This window comes from Myiozetetes cayanensis, unplaced genomic scaffold (assembly GCF_022539395.1).
Source record: "Myiozetetes cayanensis isolate MyiCay16 unplaced genomic scaffold, myiCay2020 scf4, whole genome shotgun sequence".
Lineage (NCBI taxonomy): Eukaryota > Metazoa > Chordata > Aves > Passeriformes > Tyrannidae > Myiozetetes > Myiozetetes cayanensis.
This window is the reverse complement of record NW_026087631.1, coordinates 23,932,452-23,956,477: the sequence shown is the minus strand read 5'-3', so window position 1 is coordinate 23,956,477 and position 24,026 is coordinate 23,932,452. Positions and strand designations below refer to the sequence as shown.

The 24,026-nt window shown below is 34.4% G+C and overlaps 1 long non-coding RNA gene across 15 annotated transcripts in view; it reads right to left on the bottom strand.

Moving 5' to 3' along the window:
• LOC126646882 (uncharacterized) overlaps positions 1 to 24,026 on the bottom strand; it is a 120,198-nt gene that overhangs the window by 70,427 nt on the left and 25,745 nt on the right. For 2 of the 15 annotated variants that reach the window (XR_007630443.1, XR_007630438.1), the window contains exon 5: positions 2,671 to 3,000. The exons of the other annotated variants lie outside the window; for them this stretch is intronic. This is a non-coding gene — a long non-coding RNA (uncharacterized LOC126646882). The remainder of the gene's footprint in view (positions 1 to 2,670; positions 3,001 to 24,026) is intronic. 15 annotated transcript variants of the gene reach the window in all.

Below are 24,026 nucleotides of genomic sequence, written 5' to 3'. Positions count from 1 at the left end.
TAGGTGAGGTCATTCACTACCTATATTCTCCAGACATTGTCATTCTCTGAAGTGAATTCAGTTAGCATTTTACAAGTATGTAATGACATAAAATACAACATTTTTTGTAGAAAATATTTCTCAGAAATACTTTTCTAATCACATTAAAAACATACTAGTTATTGGTTTGTTTTCTTTTTTTACCTTCAAAAATGAATCATATCAAAGCTGCGTTACACATTCAGGAGCTGCTTATCCTTCACCTTATAAATTTACCTTCATATTAGATTAAAGTTTCTTACCCATTTGCTTTGTCTTTCTGGTTTTGTGAGGCTGCAGTGCAAGACAGGTTTGTTGCCCGTGTTTGCAGAACTGCCATAAGAACAATGCCTTGTGCATCCCTGATGTAAGCTGCCTCCTAAGGTCACCTCCCCGCTTTGAGTTCAATGGCATGACTAATGCACGTGAAGTTAAGCATGAGCATTCGGCCCTGAGCCAGTAAACATTAGCACGGGGGCAGGGAAGTGAATCCATGCAGAACCCCCCCTGATTCAGTATGGGAGCACAGAAACCTGCCACTATTGGAGCCAAAGTGTTTACAGGACCGGGACCTTCAAAAGCAATTAAGACACAAAGCATTTCAACTCTGCTTCTGTAGCAATTCATTAAACAAACAAACAAACAAGCTCTTTACTCCATTTTACTTGATTTCTTAGTAATGTCATTGCAAATAATATCAAAAGAATAAGACTGCTTTCTTCATGATCTGCCACACAAAATGAGAAGCAGCCATCTATACTTAAAATTAAAGGGACCACTCAACAGGAGCATCCCAAACTAAGTCACTCATTGTATAATAGTTTAGAAATACAGGTTATATCACTAATGTGGTATTCTCTTACTTTGTTATTTTTGTCCTTCTTACATAATCTCTAGCCATTTACACAGAGCACTTTTCCACTGCAGTTCTCACAAACACGTTCCAGTATCCTAGTCCTGAAAATAAGTTATTATCTCATTGGAGGAACTGCTTCTTCAGGCTGAGCTGTGATGGGGTTACACGTAGGCAAGGGCTATCTATAGTGAAACACATTTTTCACATGAATAAAAGACCTTCTAAGAGGAACTCAACAAACAAGACCGCGATGCTGCAGTATCTGTGTGTAATATTATGCATGCGAGTCATCTAAATACCCTGAAGGAGATTCTTGCATGCATAAGTATTTGCAAAATGCAAAGTGACATATTTTTGATGCACAAGAAGGAACAGTTTTGTCTCAATCTCTTATAGTTGTTCTTTTGTTGGGTTTTTTCTTTTCATTTATATGATCTTACTCCTAGTCTTTAGTCTGATGACTTAAATCATACAATCAAGACAACGGAGCTTATTCATTGCCTCTGCTAAAACTAAAGGGGAAGGTGGGTACAGAGACAGAGAGAAAAAGAGAGAGAAATTGAGTCCATTCTGTAGATCACAAGATACATAAGGTTAAAAAAATGTGAAAGCTGCCTTTTTATGTTTGTTTACATTATTATTATTATTATTATTATTACATAAATGTAATGTGTATATGTATACATGTTCATATATATATATATGTATTTGCTGGGTATATGCTAGATTCCAAAATACTGCAGTTTTTCTCTCATGTAAAGGAGAGAATGTGACACACAAAAGGACTTATTCCCCTTATTAGCAGCATTTAAGGGATTGCTAAATTTTTATAATATGCATATGTGATTCTCCTGCTATATACTGAGAGAAGAAAGTTAAGTTTCTAATGATTTTACCTTGGAGAATAAAAATCAATTTCTTGAAAAGTTAAATTCTTATTTCAAACTTCTGAAAACACAGTGTGGTGAAAACCAACATTTTCCCCCTTAGATTGTCAGGCTTTTGTAAAGTGTTTATAAAGCTTTATGACTAAATATGAAAACAATTTTTAGAACTTGATTAAGGTCACCCAAAAAGACTTTATTTCATTAACAATTTTAGCTGTAAGTGCTGTGTTACAGATCCTAGCAACACAGAAATTATATATGAGCTGGAACAGTAATTATTAGAAATTCAGGCTTGTAAATTTTAAGACTACTTTAAAAAGAATTAAAAAAATTAATATTTTGCATTCCAAAGGAAACAACTTTCCCATTTCAGTGGGGATGTTAAAAGAACCCTGTTCAGGCTGCTTAACAAGGGTCACTCCAATACCAGCAGGTTCAGAAAAGAGTTACATGACTCACATCTCCATCCCCAGGGCAAAGGCCCCTTCAGCATCCTCCTGTATGTCAGCACCCTGCTGCTGCAGACGCTGAACCTCTTTCAGAGTTCGTTCATGCTCTGACAGCAGCCTCAGGCCCTTGCTGAGCTCCCCCTCTCCTGTTCACGTCTCTACCGCCTTGCCGCAACTCGGCTCCCAGTGAGCCCTGTTACCCAGGAGACCCAGCTGTCACACACCACGCATCCTCCTCCATCACTCGAAACAGTTCCTCTTGCACTCCCTGACTTGGTGCACCCTTGATTTCCTCTCCTTCTGTGCATAGGCACTACCAGCCCCTCTCTGTGAGCTTATTAATGACCCTCCCCAACGACCCATCCCTCAGTGGCAGTTGATGCCAGGCACTACCACCCAGCACCCCCTCCTTTGCCCCCCAACGTCTGAGCCCCCACCTCCAACCCCCACCCGAGCTCACCTTTCCCAGGTGATGTTCACAGGTGTTAGTGATGCAGCAGTTATTTCACTCCCACTACTGCAGCGTGCTGTGGGCAGCATCTGTGCCAGGAATTGCCTTCCTGGCCAAAAAGTGTCACATGACTTTTATCAATAAAACAACCCCTTCCAGCAATTTCGTTGAGTTATCAGTATGGACTCCCATTTTAAACATTTTTGGTTTTCCTCTCAGATTATGTGTCAAAATATCCCTCCTTTCCATTCCAATTTTCCAAAATGCATTTTCAAGATGGTACTGGAAATAGTCTTACAAATAATCCCCACTTTCTGCAGCTTCACTTGTCTGCTTACTCTGAAAAGAGAAGAAAAAAAAAAAACCTGAAAGTAAAGCCTCAACTCCTAGCAAGATGACCAGTCTTATTTTTTTACTATTATCTCTACAGTAATACTAACAGCAAAATAGTATGAAGCACAGATAATTGCTGTAAGAAAAAACCCAAGCATTAATGTATTCATATTGAAAATCTGGTTTGTAGAAACCCTGTGGGTTTTCATTTTTTTCAGCAGAAAGAGGGACTGCTTACCATTTCTGGAAATATGGAGAATAATGGACAAGAAATCTGTGCTAAGATTTTCAAAGTAATTTGCCAGGTTGAAAAATAAAAACAAGTAAGCTCTGCTATCTTTGACATTCCACTGAATATCATCAAATCACAGGCTTGAAAAGTACTGTATCTTTTCCATGTGGAATAGAAGATTGATTAAAGAGTCTCAACTATGTTTGTTACCTCAAAACTTCAGTAGCAAAATACTGCCAAGTTGAAAATAATGTTAAAATAAAAGATTGTATAAGAAGAGTTTATAATATACCAGAAAGTCTTGTAGAAAAACAGATAGTACCAAGGAAATCAGCATCAAATTATATAAGTTGTAAACACTGGGGTAGAATAACTCTGTTCAGTGATACAAGGATGTGTACTTATCTGCAGTCAAGCAGTGCTCATATTTCTTAAACTAAGTAAAGCTGGGCCATGTCAGTGACTGAGATAAGAGATAGGTGATACCAGATGTAGTTTTTATGCATCAGCAGCTGGCATACTTCTGCACAAGTGAGCATTATATTAAACACTCAGGCGAGCAGTCAGTTGCATTATTTTGCCAGAAATGTCTTTGTTCAGAACAAAATCCAGGTTCTAGCATTCTGCTGGCTTAAAAAACCCCAAGCATAACAATGAATTGCATGAAATTCACCATCAGTTGCATAATACTCAGGGTTTTTCCTATTTATCCAGTACTACAAGAATTATAAGCTTAAAATTTAAATTTTGGTTTCATGAGAATACATTCTTAAGTCACACAAATTTTCTCAGCACAAAGTCCATCGCAAATGGAGACATGGATTTTGCAATTGTTCACAGGATTCCTCAGCTGACAAATCAGCCCCTACTCTGATCTACTCACTGGACTCCAATAAAAAAGCAATCAATGTTTAATCAGACAAAGTAAAAGACTGGCCCCTTCCAAGGGGGGGCAACAGTCTGGAGCAGAGCCACTTTTCAGTGATGAACAATGAACTCCTGTGTGAAGGGTCTGAATTCTGTATAGTCCCATTCCCACAAGAACCTGGTGATTGGATGTAGCTGAGTAGTCAAACACAACTAAAATTGTATATGAGCAAAGTAAAAGTCTGTGATTGTCATCTGGCAATGTGATGGCCAGATGTATGAGAGCACGTGTGCACACAGAATTTTCTCTCTTTTTCCTATGCTTCTCATTTTTCAAAGAAATAGTATCAAGTTAGGAATAAATGAAGGACTACAATTTCTTCTTCTCAATTAAGATTTTGTAGAAAGGCATTAAGGTAGTTAGGAATGACAGTAAGAGAGTTTCTCTATTCCATGCATAAGGATATCATTTCAAGTAAAAGTAAGTTCATAGAGGAAAGTTTTGGTATCAGTTTTCTGTAGCTCAGAGAAAAGGGAAAGATAAGTAGCGAAGGCATTAAGCTGCACAATTTTACCAAACTCATTTTCAAATAATCATGATTTTGTTGGAGACTGACTTATGAGTGGGTAGATTTGCCCAAAATATCAAATCACAAGATTTTTAAAATAATGAAATATTTTTAAAAATACTTTGTTTTCACTAACCAGATAAATAACACAATTTTATTTTTTGTTTCTATTTTTTCATAGGCTAAGCATTCTGAAGTATTTTGGTGTACAAATAACTGTAATACAGATTCTTTCCCCCTTTAAGAACAGAAGACTCTTGTGCAAAACTCTTAAGTGATGATAATTTAAAATGTTGGGGGACCCATAAGGGTGCATGGGCCTCTGTCCGTAGATAATACAAGTCAGGCCTGAGGCAAACAGTGGAAGAAAATTCAGATATCAGTGAAACAAAAAAATGTCTTCTTGTAAAATTGAGAGATACTGATGTCAGGTCAAATGAAAAATGAAACCAAGACAGTTCCCAAAAGAGTAGCAGAAGATAATAAAAGATATTAACAGAACTAGGGCCAAAATTAGGAGAAGATGCTCTTTCTATATTTGTTTTCATGCAAGATCAGAAAGAACATGGGGAAAAGGTGGGTTTTTTTCTGATAACTCAAATTAAAATGTTTCTTGAATGAAATTCCCCTGTCATTTATTTAATCCAGCATCACTGGATGGATACAGCATGGTTACTTTTTCTGCCTTGCTCTCCTCATATAGCACTTTGCAGCACATGAGTACCTTCCGACTAAATACGCACATCAGCCTGGGAACTCTAAAGATCCTGTCAATAGAGAGCTATAGATTTATGTTTATCTAACAAACAGCTTTGACAAAGTTATAAAAAGTTGCCCATAACACTTGAGCAAATAGCTCAAGCTCAAATAATTTACAGATGCAGTTCAAAACCTCATCCAGACTGATTGCAAATACTGCTGTCATTCATTTCAAGCAGGTTAGTCATCAATAGGCTTCAGCATCCTAAACCATTCTTTGCATCTATTTTTTCAAGTGAGAAGTATTTGCACGTACAGGGAAATTCCTGTTACTTCTTCCACTCAAAAAAGTTTGAGTTATGCCCAAAAATTAAATCTTCCTCCAATTACCTTCTATTTCTTAATCTACTTGAAGCCCAACCCACATCTGATGTTGAAGTACAAACCATATTGGAAATTGCAGATTTTTTTTTCTTTATTGAAATTTCAGGATCAAACTACTACTACTATCATTGTTTTACTACTAAGAATACATAATTTCTTTATAACTTTTTAATTTTTTAAGCATTAAATTTTCTTGAAGCATTTAATTTTTTAAATATTAAGGTTTTTAAATTAAAAATTATAACTTTTTAAGCATTTTTTAACTTTCTTAAATTATTTTTAACTCTTTTTTAGCTTTCTTAGACGTTGTACTTCCAAAGCAAATATTTTTTTTCCCCAGAGATGTTTACTGTTACTGCAGTCTCAAGATGACTTTGACAACAGGATGAAATGAGAGCAGAGATGTAAACCTCATGGCAAAAGCTAAGTAACTTCTGTTATTTAGAGAAAGCAAGTTTACCTTAGGGTTGATTATTTCAATATTTATAATTTGTAAAATAAATATACTTCCAAACATTCAGAAATATCACAGGAATTGCTTTAATTTTAATGCCTAAACTAGAGTTTAGGCAGAGGTCCTGCTAAGAAGAAAGTGAATGTTCCCTGATTCAGTTTCCTGAAGATGTGAATGGAGAGGAGGAGTTAAAACGACACAGACAAGTAGAGGAGGAGGTGGCCAGGCCACCAAGGGTAACACCATTATTAGAAAAGCGAGGGCAGAAGCAGGTCAAATGTCTAGGTCAAATAAAGTTTGAATACCAAGATGAGAGCCTTGAATTTAACCACAAGGTGATGAATTTGAGGGCTGTGCAGCACTTAGCAGGGTACACCCAGCATCTTGCAGAATTGCTTTTGGAGACTGAATTTTCATCACTTGTAGGTCACTGTGCATTATTAATGACTGCAGAATGACTGCAGGTTCTAAATGTTTGGGAATGTATCTGGAAAGACAATGCAGTCTGATTGTCAGATTATTGTCATTAAATAGAAGTGAGGATGATGAAATGAATGAAATGCGGGAAAGGAAAATGTGAACTGAACAAGGTGAAAACATTTCTAATGGTGAGTTCTATTAGACTGTTTAAAAGTTTCCCAGGGGACATAGTGGACTTCCAGTTCTTTTCAAGAGAAAACATTTTAAGGAACAATCCTTCAGTGGAATAGAAAAACATTAGGTAACCTATTAAGTCTTCACCATCTTTAATTTCTCTGGAACTGAATAGAACCAGAGAAATAGAACAGTATAAAGAAACAACAAATATTATTTTAGGAAAAAACTTTTATCCATTAATGTCAGTGTGATCACCAAAAATGCAGGTAAGAAAGTCTTTTTTACCTTGAGGTGGAAGTACCAAAAATGTTAATGTTGGTACTTTTGCAAATATATGTTTGTGCAGATGTCCTAGTCCAGAAAAAACATCTGTCCTGAAAACTCATGAATTAAGAAACAGTAGGTGATAACAAGAAATCAAGATAATACTGCACACTGTGCAACCTAAGTATTAAATCAGAATATAAAGCATTTGAAAAAGTAAAAATGTCTGAGAGTAATACATTGTATTACATTTCTCTGTGCAAAATACTGTTTTACAGAAGGTAACTGTGAAGAAAAAGCCCTAATCAAACCCTACCTGTCTATTATTGAAGAAATTTTTTTGTCTTGAATACTTTGTGTAATCTTGAAAATTAGTTTCTCACAGAATATTATGAAAAATAGTTTGAAAATATTACTCTGTTAATTAAAAACAATTAAAATAATCAGTTCTGTCATACATGAAACAACGGAGAAGTCTTGGTATGAAGTCCAGTACTTGGATTAATATCATCCCTGGATCTGTAGGTTTGCAACGAGAACCCCCAAACAGAGGAGTAAAAAGTGCAAAAAAACAACACTGCTAAGCTTCATGTCATCACTGTCACTATTCTGATCTAGGAAAGGAAGGCCGCACTCTTCCTTTCATCCTCCAAAAAGAAAACCCCATGGTATTGTAGGAGGAAGAAGTGGTTTCATAGAACAGTGGTAACCCCATTCTTCAGTGTCAGGGTTTTTTTTGTAACATTCTACCTGAGAATATTGTAAGAAAGGTGAAGTAAAACTCCTTTGGCCCCATGCCTGCTCTTAAGGTGGCATGGGTGCAAGCAGGGAAGAGTTATGATCAATACTGTTACCTAAAAATCACAAACAGTGCAAGGGCCTGATTGCTGTTACCACTGGAAACCTTCACAATGGCACACTGTGGGTGCTACTTATCCTGCACTGCCCTCCTGTAATGATGTTTACATGCGTATTTCCAAAAATACCAGGAAAGAATTTTCAGGGATCTTCCCTGTAAGCAGGTGCAGCTGCTGTCCCCATGTCATGCTGCCCTTCATAGGGTACTGTACTATATAATCTGTATTTAATGGGACAAGTCCAGTTCTTTTCCATAGTCATTGCATTCTATTTTCAACATCTTCTCTTAATTAGAAGTTTGCAGATAACCTTTCAGCACCTCCTGATTTGCTGTGTTTGATTTAGTACGCATTATTTTTTTCACCTCACTGATGATAAGTTCTTCATAGTGCCGTTGAAGTGAGATATACAATCATTTAAAACAGAGGCCCAGACTAAATGTTTTTTTTTCTAATATAGCGATTTTCTTATTGCTGTTATCTTCATTGAAGCTATTATTCATGATCCTGGTACAGTTCTATAATAATGGCTTCCACAGAGCAAATTATTATAGAAACATACCAGGATGATTCTGTATTCCTTTATTGTTGGAATCTTATATTTTTATTTCAAAATACATAACTAAAACTATAAAATACACTTCTAATTCCAAGAAGAAATGCCTAATCCCTATTCATGTAACAGAATAAAGGCCAGAAACTGAGTCAGAGAAGCTGAAAGAAGGTAAATTACATATTCTAGTGCAACATCTGTTGTCTCTCTCCATCTCTCACCATGTGGGTGATAATGCTTCAGAAGAACGTCTTGCTTTTGAGAAAAATTATATAGCAACCTAAAAGGTTTTTGGCTTATACTGAGGCTGACTTGGCCTCTGAGGATAAACATATTTCTGAAACTCTTGAGCATTTTGACCCTGACAAAACACTGATTCTCAACATTCTAAACAAAATGGAATTGACTATTTTGGTCAAGAAAGGGTAGTTGAATGTAGACAAAACATGGTTAACAAATTTTTTTATTTATTTTATTTTAAAGACTTTTATTTCACTTTTTTCTCTCTCTCTCTTTTTTTTTTTTTTTTTTTTTTTTTTTTGCAGGGAAAAAAAAAACAAAAATAAAATATTATATCATCCCATCAAAACAGTAGTGTAATACCAAGCCTGAGGTGGACCTTGGGACTTTTAAGAAAAGATTTGGTTCATCTAATTGTTGTGCTTTCTGGTTACCTATACTTTGTATTTGACTGTCTGCTGGGTCAGAGGTCTGAAATCCTCTGAAAGCAAATCCTTTAATTTCTTTTTTTTTATTATTTTTATTTTAGCATACAATTCCAGATAACCCAAAATTAAAAAAAAATAATAATAATAATAATTTTTAAAGTGTTCACTTCTTAGTCAATGTGAAACATATACTAACAAAAGTGATGTTTCTTAGATCTTAAAATGAGACCAGTTCATTCTGAGACATGACTTCAGGATTGAAGTCAAATTAAGAAACAGCAATAAACAACGTCTTGTCAGTAATGTCCAATTAGTGTGCATATTTGTGTATAGGCAAACCTGATTAATAAATCTTGGATATATGTATCTTTTTATTGAAACTGGATGGCAAAGAGCTGAGATGATTTAGCCTGCCCTTAAATTCTCCATATTCTGTAGTCTCAGAATGCATATGCACACATCGAGGTGATCTTGAGAAGTTTTATACTCTACAGGGTTGTAAACTTGTCTTCCCTTTTACTACTTCTATGATGGCTAAGCATACATAAAATGCACTGTAATTTTGGTCTTGTGATCCTTGCCACAATCAGAAAAAAATCTTTAAATAATGATTCCAGCAATGTACAAGTTTTCTCATTCACATAAAAAAGAGCAGGGTTTTGTCTTATTTATGCTGGGTTGTTCATTAAAGTAACTAAACCAATTTGGAATATTTGGCTGGTGTGACAGATAACTGTATAACCTCACAGCACAAGTGATCCAGACACGGAGATACTTCACTAACTTGAGAGAAACATCATCTGCGAGTATTTGAATGAGAGGGGTAGGAAAGTCAAAAGGTGTGCAGAAGAAAGAGGCAGAAGAGCTTCACAGAGACTCAGGGAGAGAAGAAAATGCTTATTGGAAGATAGAAAGAAAAAACCTATATGAAAATCAGATTGAAAAGAAACCAGAATGGCAAAAGAAAATATACGCAAAAGGCTTGCAGGAGTCTTGCTCTGTTTCAAAGGAAAGTGGATTAAATTTTGCAGAAAAGGACTTCAGATGCATGGCTTACATCAGATTTTACAGAAGAAGGGGTTTTGTGCGTTTACAGTACTCTTACAGATAAAAAGAAAGCTTCAGTTTAAAATTCCAGTGGAATATTTGATCTGTCAAATAGCCATATTAAAGAAAGAACACCTTTAAAGTAGCTTAAGGAAACCTTATTTCAATCATATTTGCTGAGATTTAAAACACTGTAGCCCTAAAATTATAAAATTATTGATGTCCTATAAAATTCTTAAGTTTAAGATATCTTCCATTTGTACAACTGAAGGACCACATTGTTTTATGAATTTAAATTATACAATTTTTCTAAGGACTTATTTTTTTGGTTAGGGTTTTTTTTTTGTAACCACGATGCTAAAAAAAATTCAGCCATTGTTGTAGTAGGTGCAATTTCCATTAGTTCTGTAGGAATTATGTATCCAATGGAAAAAAGCATTGGAATTGATATCCTGGATCAGATCATCCTGACTGTCTGGTTGGCCAGCATTATCTGAACAAAAGAAAAATCATTTACAAACAGAAAAGGCCCATGATGAAGTTACCAGTCCAGAACAAAAGTTTTATTATTTGACTTGTTGATTGTTTATCTGTACACAGTTGACTTCTCATATCAGGTGGTTACTCAAGTTGTGATAGCATATCTAATACTTTGCTAAAGTGTCATCCTGGTTATTGTCTTTGGAAGTGACTTCTAACACATCAATTATGCAGCTAACTCAAGAAATATCACTTCCTCTCATCTTGTTTAAATTATTCCTTTCAGTTTTTCATAATTATTTCATTCATTAAATGCAGTCTGATTTAATTTCTATGGCAGGAGTTACTAAATAACATCTGCAACTGTTTCACTTGTTCAACCATACACAGTTATGTTGAGCAGTTAAAAGCCCAATAGCAGAGAAATGTGATAAAAACCACTGCTTTAGAGTTTCCTAATGGATAGGTAGAACCAGCAGCTTTTACTTGTAAGGGAATATAACCATGAAGTCAGAAGTAATCCACTGAAATATCAAATTATAAGGAGCATGAATTACCGTTCATTCCAAAAACAATGTATATGTATAGGTAAAATTTTAATATCAGAAAAAATAAAAAAATAATCTCAAACTGTAACTAAAACTGCTTATATGAAAAATTAAACTCTACAATTGATATGTAAATAATACAAAATAAGTGCAAAATATATTTTCCTAGCTTACAAACAAGACTTGGGTCCTTGTTTATGAAACATATTAAGATGGCGATAAGCATTTCAGTAAACACTACTGATTTTAGTCCCCAGTAGATCAATATTCAACAAATATTTTGTATTTTCCTCATTTTCTTTGCTCAAGATTATTCATTCCATAATCTAGAATCCTAAAACCTGTGCTTGAAAAACACTTCTGATTCTCAGCTACATTTACACTGCCTTTGGTAAGTCTGGTTTATTGCTAATTGTGTCAGTTGCCATTTTTATCTACCAGAGCATTTTCTGGGTGCTTCGCATACATTTGCAATTTAAACCCACTGTAAGCCTCAAACTCATAAGAGTGACACCCTCCCCTATTTTTTGTTATCTCAAAATCTATAATACAGTTCCATTTGGGGATTTTAAATCTCACTTATTGTTTCTCTGGATTGCTGTATTTATCAAAATATTTTGGTTCCTGTTTTCAAAACGGTTCCATAGTTTCCAAGAGTGTTGGTGGGCTTTTTTTCTCTGTAAAACATTGCACTCTTTTCTGTACAACAACAGAAAAATTCCCAGTTAACCTAACTGAAAAAAATTAGGCCTAGAAGGAAATAGAATATGCCTTAACCATTGTGTCCTTATTTTGCCTTCTGTATTATACTCTGCATACTTCTGTTATGGAAACATTCATGGCTGTGTAGACTTTGCTGTGTTTTGTTCTCTGACATAATTTGTTCAATGACATGCACTATATATATATATATACACACATATAGTGTATATGTATATATACATACACACTATTTTTTTTACTCAAGACATAATTATATTCAGTGGAAAAGACCTCATGTCAAATTACCTATCTTATTGATGAATTAGTCAAGGCTTGTGCAACGTTGTGAATAGGTCATGCTAAAAATGTGTGAAGTTTTTGGTTTTGCCCATTCCTGTAACTCTAAACAATAATACTTTGGTTTCTTCTGGAGGTTGCATTTACCCATACAAAGTCGATGTGATTCCCTCACTATATTCTGAGGTAATCAGAAAGATGTATCTTCTGTGTTTTAGACTTTCATATATTATGCCCATGAATGTCACAGCCTCTGCGTGCCTAAGGCCACATCTGTCAAAGGCAGAACCATTTTTAGCAAAGCATGCTAGCAAATATGCTACAAGAGTAAGTGTATACAAGATCTTTGAGAGAAGAAATGAACTGCCATTCCTGAGCTGGAAAAAAAGTATTTTTGTTCCCCTTCCCCCAAGTCTCTCCTCAGATTCAAAACCAGATTATTTTTAAGTGTTTGCATTTACATATGGAATATAACCCACTAATTTACAGGAATATATAAATAAGTAGGGCTATAATACAGGACATAAAAGCTGAAACTTTTATCTTTCAGAGAAAACCTAGGTGCCCAGGCATGTAGCCTGTACAAGTACAAATAAATTTTATGTGAATTTACCCTATAAGCTTTTACTTACACTGCAGTAAATCTAAAGGAACTCAAATTACCTTAATAGCTTTATCCAAGATGTACCCCTTGTACAGATGAGATTAGAATTTGGCCTTTTAATCTCAATTAAACTTCATGCACAAGTTATATCATACTATGAAACTCAGGATGGTTGAACCAGGTCCTCCGGAAAAAAAAAAAAAAAAATCCACCAGGGAAATGTTTAGACAGTGATTTTCAGAGGAATGTTTAGATCTATAACTGGACTTATTTAAGTCACTAATAGTCTTAATTATTTACCAGAAGTGTCCCTGGACAGGATACTGAATTTAGAGTAACTCCAGGTGTTTACTTCTCAGAGTCTCTTTAGTCAAGGTAAACAATTGCAGTTTTCTTCTGACTTGTCCTATCACTTTTGCCCCAATAACATTCCTGTAGTTTTTCAAACACATGTTGAAGTACAGAACTACATCAGAGGCATTCCTCTGTCTTTGAGGCCTTCCTCAGGCTGAAGAAATAGAAAAATATTAGTTTTTATCTTATGGTCTGAAAAAGAGCCAAAAGCAAAAACATCATCTTTAACTTGATTTCTATTGTTGTGTATCATTTGGTATCAACTCCTCTTTCATTTTCCAACTTTCATACCACTACCACAATATCCTTATCCTATTTTTATGAGACATCAGGTTCTTTCTTTCTTTCAGAGGAATCTCACTTTCTTCCAGAATAATCCTGACCAGGGAACTGATTTCTCAGCAGAACCTCCTAATAAAGTCAGTGGCAATTCTAATTCACAATCAATGTCACAATCTGATATTGACTGAAATAGTCTTTGAGAAAATCAGAAAATAAGAAATTAATGATGCAAAATTGGAAGCATATGCATTGTCTTTGGGTTTTGACTACTTTCCAGCTAAATAGGGAAAAACAATCTCTGGACTGAGAAACAGACAGAAAAAAAAAACTCATATCAATTATCCATGTTAGATTTTTGCTACATTCCTTTCAATATATTTCATGCTTAGTAAATAAAGAATGCAATTATCAAGAAAGTATTCCTTTTTTATTTTTATCACTTTAGAGTAATAATTTACATTCCTAAATGCTCTTACATATTTCTCATTTCAAACAACTATTACACCACTGGTACCCTGACAATATTACAATAACTGGGAATTATATTTATATTGTATGTTGCATTACTTTTCTGTTAACTATCTCAAAATACTGCCATATCTGAACTATTATTTTGATTTTGGTTTAAAATTAGTAAATTAGTTTTATATGCTGATTTTGGTACATTGTAGTCAAATTTTTCAGATTAATTTTAAAATTGTGACATCTGTTGATACTTGTTAAAGTTATAAAAATCACTATAATGTAGCTATGAACTTTTTTTTCCCCACATATTGAATTAAGTACAATGGAAGAACCATCAGAATACCTGAACTACTGCTTTGAAAGATTCATTTGGAAATTAATCTTGGATGTAAAATATATCTAGAAGCAAGAAATTTTAAAAATGTTTTATTTAATCCTAAACTAGACCATCTATAGTTTTAAATGGCTTGTATGCTTGACACCAAAACAAGTTTCCCCAAAATACTGTGATCCAACTGGAAAAATGTTTTCCCTCCTTATTTTGGATGAGTACACCATAGTCTTAAGTGAACATGTTTATGTAAATATTTTTCACTTTATTAAGTTAATTGAGAAAAAAAGCAGGATTTATTTTGTGGGTTTGGTTTTTCTTGTTTGGTTTTGGCATTTTTTTGTTTGTTTGTTTGTTTTTTGTTGTTTTATTTTTATTGTTGTTGGGGGGGGGTGTTGTTTGATAAGCTGAAATGGCCACATTTAATAGCCACAGCAATTCCAGACTTGCAATTAAAAAATCTGGGGACTCTGTTCTTTGTATTAAAGTCCTGTGAACAGAGAATCAGATGTTATCAGTGAAGGAATGTAAACTTAAATAATTAAATCCAATGAAGAAATTGAGGTCTGCACTACTGTCTGTGTAGAACAATAGACGGGGTTTTAGACATCCACGCTCAATATCTGCTCCTATAGATTACCTGATAATACTACCAAGCTTCATGGTGACTGCTGTGTCTAAAATCACTTTTAAAAATAACTGGAGACATGATCTTAGCTCTTCATTTCTATAGGCTGGGAATCTGCAAACTTTCTGAGCAGGGAAGTCAGTATGTTTGCTTAAATTATTCATTGTCATAGCAGAAAGAATCTTGTTCTTTATTACTCAGCCACTTTTTACCTACAGTAGTTACTGGTCATGATTTTAATTCTATTGTCTAAACTGATAAAAGTGATCTTTGAAATGGATGCATAAGTTGGGGAACTGGAAAACGTTGGAAAAATGGTTCTTAGCTCTTTGCTTAACTTAGGTAAGAATACATATACTTGAATTTCATAGATTATTTCAACAAAGATAATGTTTTCTTGGATTTAGCAGTTATGATATTATACTTAGATTAAGCTCATTATGTTAACTAGCATGTTCAATTTTTATTTTTTTTTATTTTATTTTTCAACTCCTTTTATTTCTTTCTTCCATTTAAATCCATTCCTGATTCTTCTCTCTGTGAGAAATAAGGGTAGCCTCTGTTTCTAGAACACAAATGCAACTATAAAATTTTCCAGGTTTTAAAATTTATAGTAAAAGTCAGTTTCCCATTATTCCTTATTTTGGCATTTCAAAATCTAATTGCAATATTAGGTATTTCCACACATAAATCTTGCACCATGTTTGCTTAAAAGTCTTCCTATGGCATTGGGGTTATTTTCCTTTATGTACCAGGACTGTTGTTCAGTGTACAGGCACTTACAGCTATGCAACTCCAGTGACATGGCTAGAACTCGATTAGACAGGAGAGAAGGAATCTCAGCTTTGACCCCATGACACAATATTAGAATGCGGAGAGATGTAGTTCAATAATGGTAAGACCAAACATTTTGGTTGGTTTTGTCTTTTTTTCCTGATCAAAACCCTTCAGTAAACTAGAAAGTCTTCAGTAGTAGTTTCTTTTCCCATCAGTCTTGTTCTCAAGCAGTTATATTCCTGTATTCTTCTCTTCTGACCTCAGTCAACAAAGAGACAGGATTTGTTCTCAATGAAAGCAAGAACCCGTCAGTAACAGGCAGGTTAGAACCACATATAGCAACTATCAAGTGTATCTGAACTGATACCCTACATCTCAAAATTGAGTTTTATAATCAATGTTGCAAGAGTTTAGATATCCACACAACACACTGCATACCTTGGAGAAAGAAAAACCACTACATGGCTCACTAGTAAGCTACAACAAATAGTATTTACAAAAAGTAAATCAGATAAAAATATTGACATTTAAAATATGTCCAAAACCCGTTTGTTGACATACAGAGCTTATGTATAATAACAATAATAATCACAAATGCAAAGCAGAATTCTTTGGTTATTTTCATACTGCATCTAGTAAAGTAAAGCTTAAGAATATTTCCTTCTTATTTTGGCAAGGGTTTAGTCCAGTGTATAAAAATAGTTTTTATCTCCCTTCAGAGTTTAAGATAAAGGATTCAGCATCAGGAAAGCAACAGGAATTATGAACTTGACTCAGTTGTAAGTGGAGTTGTATGACAGCTCCACTTTCTGCCTCTGTAGGGAGTGCACCAGCTAAGCTCTCTCAGACTGATGGGAAATTTGACCACCCAATAACAGAGACGATTGATTGGCCACTGTGTAGTATTTGCTCCTATTCATACTAATCTCTTTTAGGTGCCCCCACCAGAAGACTGAGATTCTCTGATGGAAAGCAGAAACCTATCCCAGCTCCACTGATGGCAGTCAACTAGAAAGCTCCCACTCTTCTATTTTCCTGATCTACATAAGTTTTGTAGAGATAGATATTAAAGTTCAGAAAGGAACAGTCAGGTTCCATCCACAGCTTGTTCTGTCAGGAAGTCCTGATGTCCAACACGACCTTTCATTGGTTGCTAGATTTGGGTTGGAAAAGAAATTTCCTTAAGGGCACATTGACTCTGTCTTGAGATTTTACTTTATTGTCCTTTCCCCTGCATTTGAGAAGGAAATTGATGGCCTTTGAGCTGCTGAGTGTCTACTACAAGGTGCTGAACAACCTCAGCTTCCATTAAAATTAAAATGAGCATATCACAGAAGGCACTTAGCTTTTTGCAGGGTTGTACCTTTGCTGAGTCCTTAGAGGGGAGGGAAGGGAGGGAAGGCAGGGATTCACCTGGCCAAAGCATGAAAGTTTCAAGAACTTCAGTTGAACTAACCTATGCACACCTCATGTGCTGGGTTCTTTTCCTTTCACTACAGACTTTTATTTAAAATTCTAAAGAGAGGGAGAGAAGGAAGGAGAGGAAGGGAACCCTTTTAATTATGTATAAAGCATTTATTATTACTCAGTTTCAGAATTCACTTATGAAGGTGTAAAATACACAGCTGAGTCCATCAAGATTAAACTAAAACGCATCAAAATGAGACTGGCATGAAACAGTGACACTCAGTAATAAAGTAGTCACATGCATCACCAGACTATTTCTTCCCTAAGAAAAGTTCTGATTTTAGTTTTTGAAGATTAATCTCCTGGATAAACTCATCATGAGTCTTATACCTACACAGGCTTTGTATGACAGCCTGATGAATACAGTGCTTGATCCCAGTGGTAGGAAGATTCAGGACTTACTTGCCTTGATATTTAACTTACTGATACAGTTGTCACCCTTATTCTGACAACACCCTTATCCTGGGTGACTGTTTCTCTTATATCAAAATATTAGGACCCTGAGTATGAATATTTAGTTCTCCACAGTCCTGTTAAACAAGTAAAGTTGCATCTAACTCTTAATTCAAAAGTCAAAAACACCTCTTCTTAAAATGTGCCTTTATTATTAAAACCAAATGACTTCTCAAGTAAAATGTGTAATAGATTAAAATTTGTTTTCCTTTCCAAGTTGCCCTGCTTTCAACTTCTTCAGTCTTCTAATGTCATTATGCTACTAGATATCAAGTTGCTGTAGTACTCTTCACTGAAGATAACCCAGTTGTCACCTAAATGCGCAGCTAAGATGAAAAAAGCAGTGCTGAATATGCCCTTGATTCATCTGTGCTTTGAGGTCATGTCTAATGAGAAGACTCATTTTGGCAAAAAAAAATTGTATCAGATGTATCAGATGTTCATCACACACTAAACACCTTCATTCACAAACAATAGTGAATATTCCTTAATTATACCTGCATAAATAAGGTCCAAGTCAGTACCTGCAGTACCAATTCAGCTGTGCCCAATATTGACTGAAGCTGACTGCAAAAGATAAATTTCCCAGGGAAAACATAGACATTTAGATCCTTCATGGGGAGTAGAATTCCAAATTAAATCAGAAATATTTTGACAGAATGATAATTCTCTCAGGTTTTCTTAATATATAGAAAATAGCTTTTAAAAATATTTATATATAATTTTGGTGATAGAAGGTCCTCTCTCAAGATCTTCTGAAAGACAATGTTTACAAAGTTGAGAGATTTCCCTGAATAACAAAAACCCAGAACCAAACAATCAGCCTCACAATCAAATGTACCTTTTTTTTATGATTAATTAATAAACATTTATGAATGATTTGATATGAGAGGTGTCCTCTCTCCATATACATATACCTACAGATCTTATACATAAATTTAAACATGCATCTACATGTATTATCACTCACATACACATATACACATGCCAAGTGTTTTGTAAGGATATTACTTGCTATGTCTTTGCAAATTAAAGATAGGGAAGTGGTTTTACTTTCATCCTGATTTATAAGTTAAGATCAACAGATCGCATTTTTATAAATTAGAATACTCCATAATTTTGTATTTTATTCAGTTACTACTAGATATTTAAATTTTATGGAATATGTTAGATCCTAATCAACATACATAGATGAATTTAAAAGGAGATCAGAAGTCTTCTTACATCCTAACTGGTTAAGAGAGAGTTGATGTTATTTCCTTCAATAAGTTTTCTGCCTTTGTGAAAAAGACTAAAATACTTGGTTTGTGAAATATTTGTTAAACTACAGTTAATCCACCTATAATCTGCCCCAAACTTACTGTACAGAAAGGTTTATTATTAATTTATACACACATTTTATATCTAACTTGCAGAGAAACCCAGGGGCAAAATCACAAATCATGTAATTTTGTTAAATTTATTCATGAAAAAGAAAAAATATCTCTATACTTTATTATTAAGTTTCAGAACTTAGCGTTTTGGAGCAGCAGTTCCAGAACTCTACGACCTTTGTTGCAATAATCTATTTATATCCAAATTTGTATATGTTACATAAAATTTCATCTGGAATTTTCACTCCGATCTATGAAAAATAAATTTCACAAGCACATAGTATAAAGAGTTTTCATAGCAAAATTATAATAAAACTGACTTGTTTTTGAAAATTACTGTGCAGACATGCTCAAATGCTGTATAAAGTTTGTTCTTAACTTTGCAATGCTTTACATTCTGATTGACTAAGGAACTTCTAATTTTCTTAATCACTGCACAGTTTTTTCTCTTTAAGTCTATACCCTACGGATCAATTCCTGCTGTTTGGCAAACAGTGAACCAACCAGAGATGCTGGATGTACATGATATATATGTGATTATTTTTTTACAATCTTACTTCTACCATCACCTACCATATTTCTTTGATTGGCTCTAGAACACAAATTTTACAACCTTATCACTTATTTAAATAGTGCAAAAATGCATGGAGGAGAAATGGTATAATTTTTATTGAAATTAAAAGAAAAAAAACACAAAAGAAGACTGGTAAACCTAGGGGGAGAAGGAAAAAAGAAAAAAAAAGGTATTTAATTCAGTTCTCACTTTAAATCAAGGCAAATCCGAATTAATGTTATTAACACTCACTGGAAAAAACCAAAGCCAATAGTTCAGAGAATGCCCTGGTTTGTAAAGGTTGAATTCTAACACTGATGCTCAATGCAGCAAGTTTCTCCTCACTTAGTTACCCTCAAGGACAGCAAAGCTCTCATCCTGAGAGCACCAGCTCTGTGCTTGTTCTCTGTGTTTACATCTTACAACAAAATCCTCCCCTGCACTGGTACTGGGGAAAGGACAGCAAGCACAGAAGAAGGCCTAAGAGGGGAAAAACAAGAGGTGGAGTGTGGAGGGATTGCAAATCATAGGTCCTGTGAAGAAGGCTGTACTCACACCTGCACCAACCCTTTGTGGTACCTAATACAAACCAACATACAGCTTGTGCCATGAAATGGCATGGTAGTATTAGAGCAAACAATACCATATGAGAAAGCACTCACTTTGTCATGCTTAGTCATTGTTGGAAATTATCAGGAAAAAAAATAAGTTAAAATGTATTTAGGGTTGACAGCTTTTTTTTTCTCCCTCTCCTTTTATTTCCTTTTTAAACAACATATTTATTATTTTGAAAGTTCATCTTTTTCTCTCTAATTTAGGAAACAATAACACAAATAAATTCTACACTGAAGTAAACTCTTTCTAGGTAGTACACGTATATTGTATATAAAATATATTTTACATATTTCTGCATACATATTTCTGTCTATATATATGTATAAATGTAAACTGCACAACAGGGATGTATGCCAGTAAAACACACAGAACAACTCAGAGACACCAAATCAGCTCTCAGATTATATATTATAAAAGTACTTGTATTTGGCAGGCTGGAGTAACTCTTATTTGAACAAGGTTTCCAAATGCTCACACCATGTTCAAACTGAAAATGAAGTGTGAAATCAGGAAAAATCCCTCTGTAAGTAAGCTAATCGGGTATTCTGTCAGTGTCTACTCAGAAAAAATAATTTATAAATTGTTTGAGACTCAATCATTTTAATGTTCTACAGATATTCATAAAGAAATCCTGTCTTTGCACCAAGACCAGCATCACTCATTGACTTCAGTGGAAAGATGCAAGGGTTTTTAAAGAACAATGCAAACTGTCTAAGACATAGACATTAAAAGATAAATTTTTTGACCACTGTATTTGTAAACATGATATTTTGCTACAGACCATAATATAACCATATGCAACATGCTATATTTGTATTTCACCTGCTCACAGAAAGGAATAATTAAGACACTGTCTTATGGGAAACTGTGAATAAAAGGGCAAAGGCAGTAAATATCTATCTATGTCAAATAAATGGAAGGAATATGCCTATACCTAATATAATTATACCTTTGGGATTTTCAGCTTAAGATTGTGAATCTTAAACCAACTGTTTTCATTTGCGATTTTTTACTTTTATGTTTCAAGATGATTGCATTCTTATTACTCCTGTGATGATGTCCAGGCAACAAACACTATCATGATAGGTCTCTATCACATGTGCTTCTTGAGTATGCAAATGAACTATCCAGCTTTATCTTTAGAAATCATTTTATTTGAAGATTTAGCTCTAGGCAAAAGAATCACCTGAATCAAATAACTGTGTAGTCACAAAAATTTAGAGATGAAAAAAGATCTAAGAGATAATCTAGCCAATCTTCTTAAGTACTCAAGATCGCAGCCTGCAATGAGTTCTCAGGAGTATTCTCCAGAGAACCAATCTAACCCACCATGCACCTCTTCTCTAGGAATTTTTCCAGATATTTAGACAGCCATCTTTTCCGCTCACTTTATTTACCTTTCCTAGGTACATATACCATCATGTCAGCACTGTCCTAATACTGCATTTTGTTTGGTGTTTTATTAGCCCGGTTTTGGTTAACAATAGAGAAAGTTCTGGTTGCATACAAACAATGACCACTTGACACAATGCAAGTCTTTGGTAGCTGGAATTACTCATTATCCAAACACCCACACATTTGCTTTGGTCATCAGTTTGCTCAATCACTTCCCTCAAGCTTTCCTTCCAAAGCAATCCCTCCATTCTGTCACTTTGTTTCCCCCTTTTTTTTCTCTGCATCTTATGAGTCTGACTCATTACAGGTCTTACATTATAACAGGCATGTTATATTCCAGGTAGTCTCATACTCTTAGGCCAAAATGATGGGTTCTCATCACGATGCTTAAAAATATACTGCATAAGAGGCATTGATGCTACTTCATTGTCTTTTGTTTTTAAATCACATTTTAACCCAATAACTTGTTGTTCACTTCAGTCTTAGATCTCTTATTACTAAGTATATGTTTCTTTTGAATATTTATATGTATTTCAGATTTTTTTTTCACCCATGTATTTTTTCTTTTCCATGTTAAATCTTATATTTTCCTTTCCAAACAACGTCAGTAACCTGTTTTGTTTATGCTTATTCTTTCATTTTTCCCATAAGTATTTATAGCCTCTCCAAATACAGAAACATGAGTTGTTTCATGTGCCCTCTCTAAATTATTAGTAAATAAGTACTTTCAGGTTTAAAGTCCAGTATTGATAGACCTAGACAATAAACTACCTTAAATCACGAAAGTGTGTGCAATTATTTAAGCACATTTTGGGGGGAAAATCTTAATTTTTAAAATCATTAGAACATTAAAATTACATTTTCATTAGTTCATTTTTAGGCAAGCTCATCATTTTACACCTGAGAGTTCAAATATCATGTGGCCCTTAACATTCTCTTAAAGTGTGGGTTTTAAGCACAGGATTTGGCTTCACCTGAGAGTGCAAAACCAGAGGGATGAAAGCAGAAAGAACAGGTAAAAATCCAGTTGAAAACTCAAAATACATAAGATTGTATCCATTCATGAGAAATGCCAAATTTTTGTACGATAAGGCAAACTTAAACCTCTGTTTATTTTAGTAGCTCTTATTTATAGGAGAGGCCAAATTTGAAAGACACCATAAGACAGTGAAGACTACCTGAAAAACAGGGACTTTACAGGATTGGGCTCAATGACTAAGAGTCAGTACAACACATTTTGATTTGATAGGTATTTTGGCCTACATTCCTACAAATTCTTGAATATATGCTGCTTGTGAAAAATCTGTAAAATACACAGAATTTTTCTTTCAAAGGTGGAATATTTTAAATTACATTGAGACATTACATCTTCGTTTTAAATATAGTATCTTATGTTTACTGTGTGTACCTCCAGGGAATGTTTCTGCATACTGTATGTTACCAGCAAAATATGACCAAACGGCTGGCTTTCATTTATATTAATGGCATATCTCTTCAGTGATATTCTATTCATTTTGCAGATGTTGAGGGACATGAACAAAACTAAAGAATATTTCCAAGAAAAATGCTTCAAAATGGTATACTTTCCAAGTGACAGAAATATTTAATTTCATAAATGTATCGCATTTATGCTCAAAATAGAGTCTTTCACTGGGAGAATGTGCATATTTCAGCATTGTCTAACAACAGGAATAGGAGTGGTACCTTTCAAATGTATCATTTACAAGACACCACTTGTCATTAAATGTTCAAGAGGTTCGTAATAATAGCCTTTAATTAAACTGCAGACTGTTGGAGGGTTTCTGTGGTCCTTTGAAGTTCTTAATTATTAGTTGTATCCAGCCTTTTATAGTACACTTAAGTTTAAATTAAATAATTAAAATACACCTCCAAGAGAAATAAAGACTTTCCTTGTTTTAATTCAATTTCTGAATTTTGAGGTTTTTGAGATAATAACAGATGCTTTGCTTTTCTTGTGTGGGCTTACTAGAATGTGACATACATTAAAAAAAACCAGTAGCTTTTTATGGCAATAATTGGTAAGCATGATACATGTAAAGGAGGTATTTTCTATGCATGGCTGGCAAAAGTGCTAATTAAATAGTTGGTATTCAGGGCTATGCTCGTTCATTGTTTAGTGACATAAAAATCCAGCGATGTGTGCCTGCAGACATTTTAAGTTGAATGTTTCCTCCTCTACACTCTGTCATGAAATGGTGGCACCATGATGAGAACACTAGTGTAAGCAAAACACTGAAATATGCTTTAATGTTTTAACTACTTAGCATCACTAGTCTAGTTTTCTAATGAATTTTTAATTTCCTTTTTCTTATAAGGATGTAAAGAGTTATCGCTGATGCATATTAAATCATATACATGAGTCATTTTCTCACTAAATTTGCATAAAATGGTTAAATGCTAATGCACCAAATGGGGCTTCCTATATCTGGTACAGTAAATATCCCCTTGCAGGTTTTCTGCAATCAATCTCCTGTATTTCATTAGCAACCAGATAAA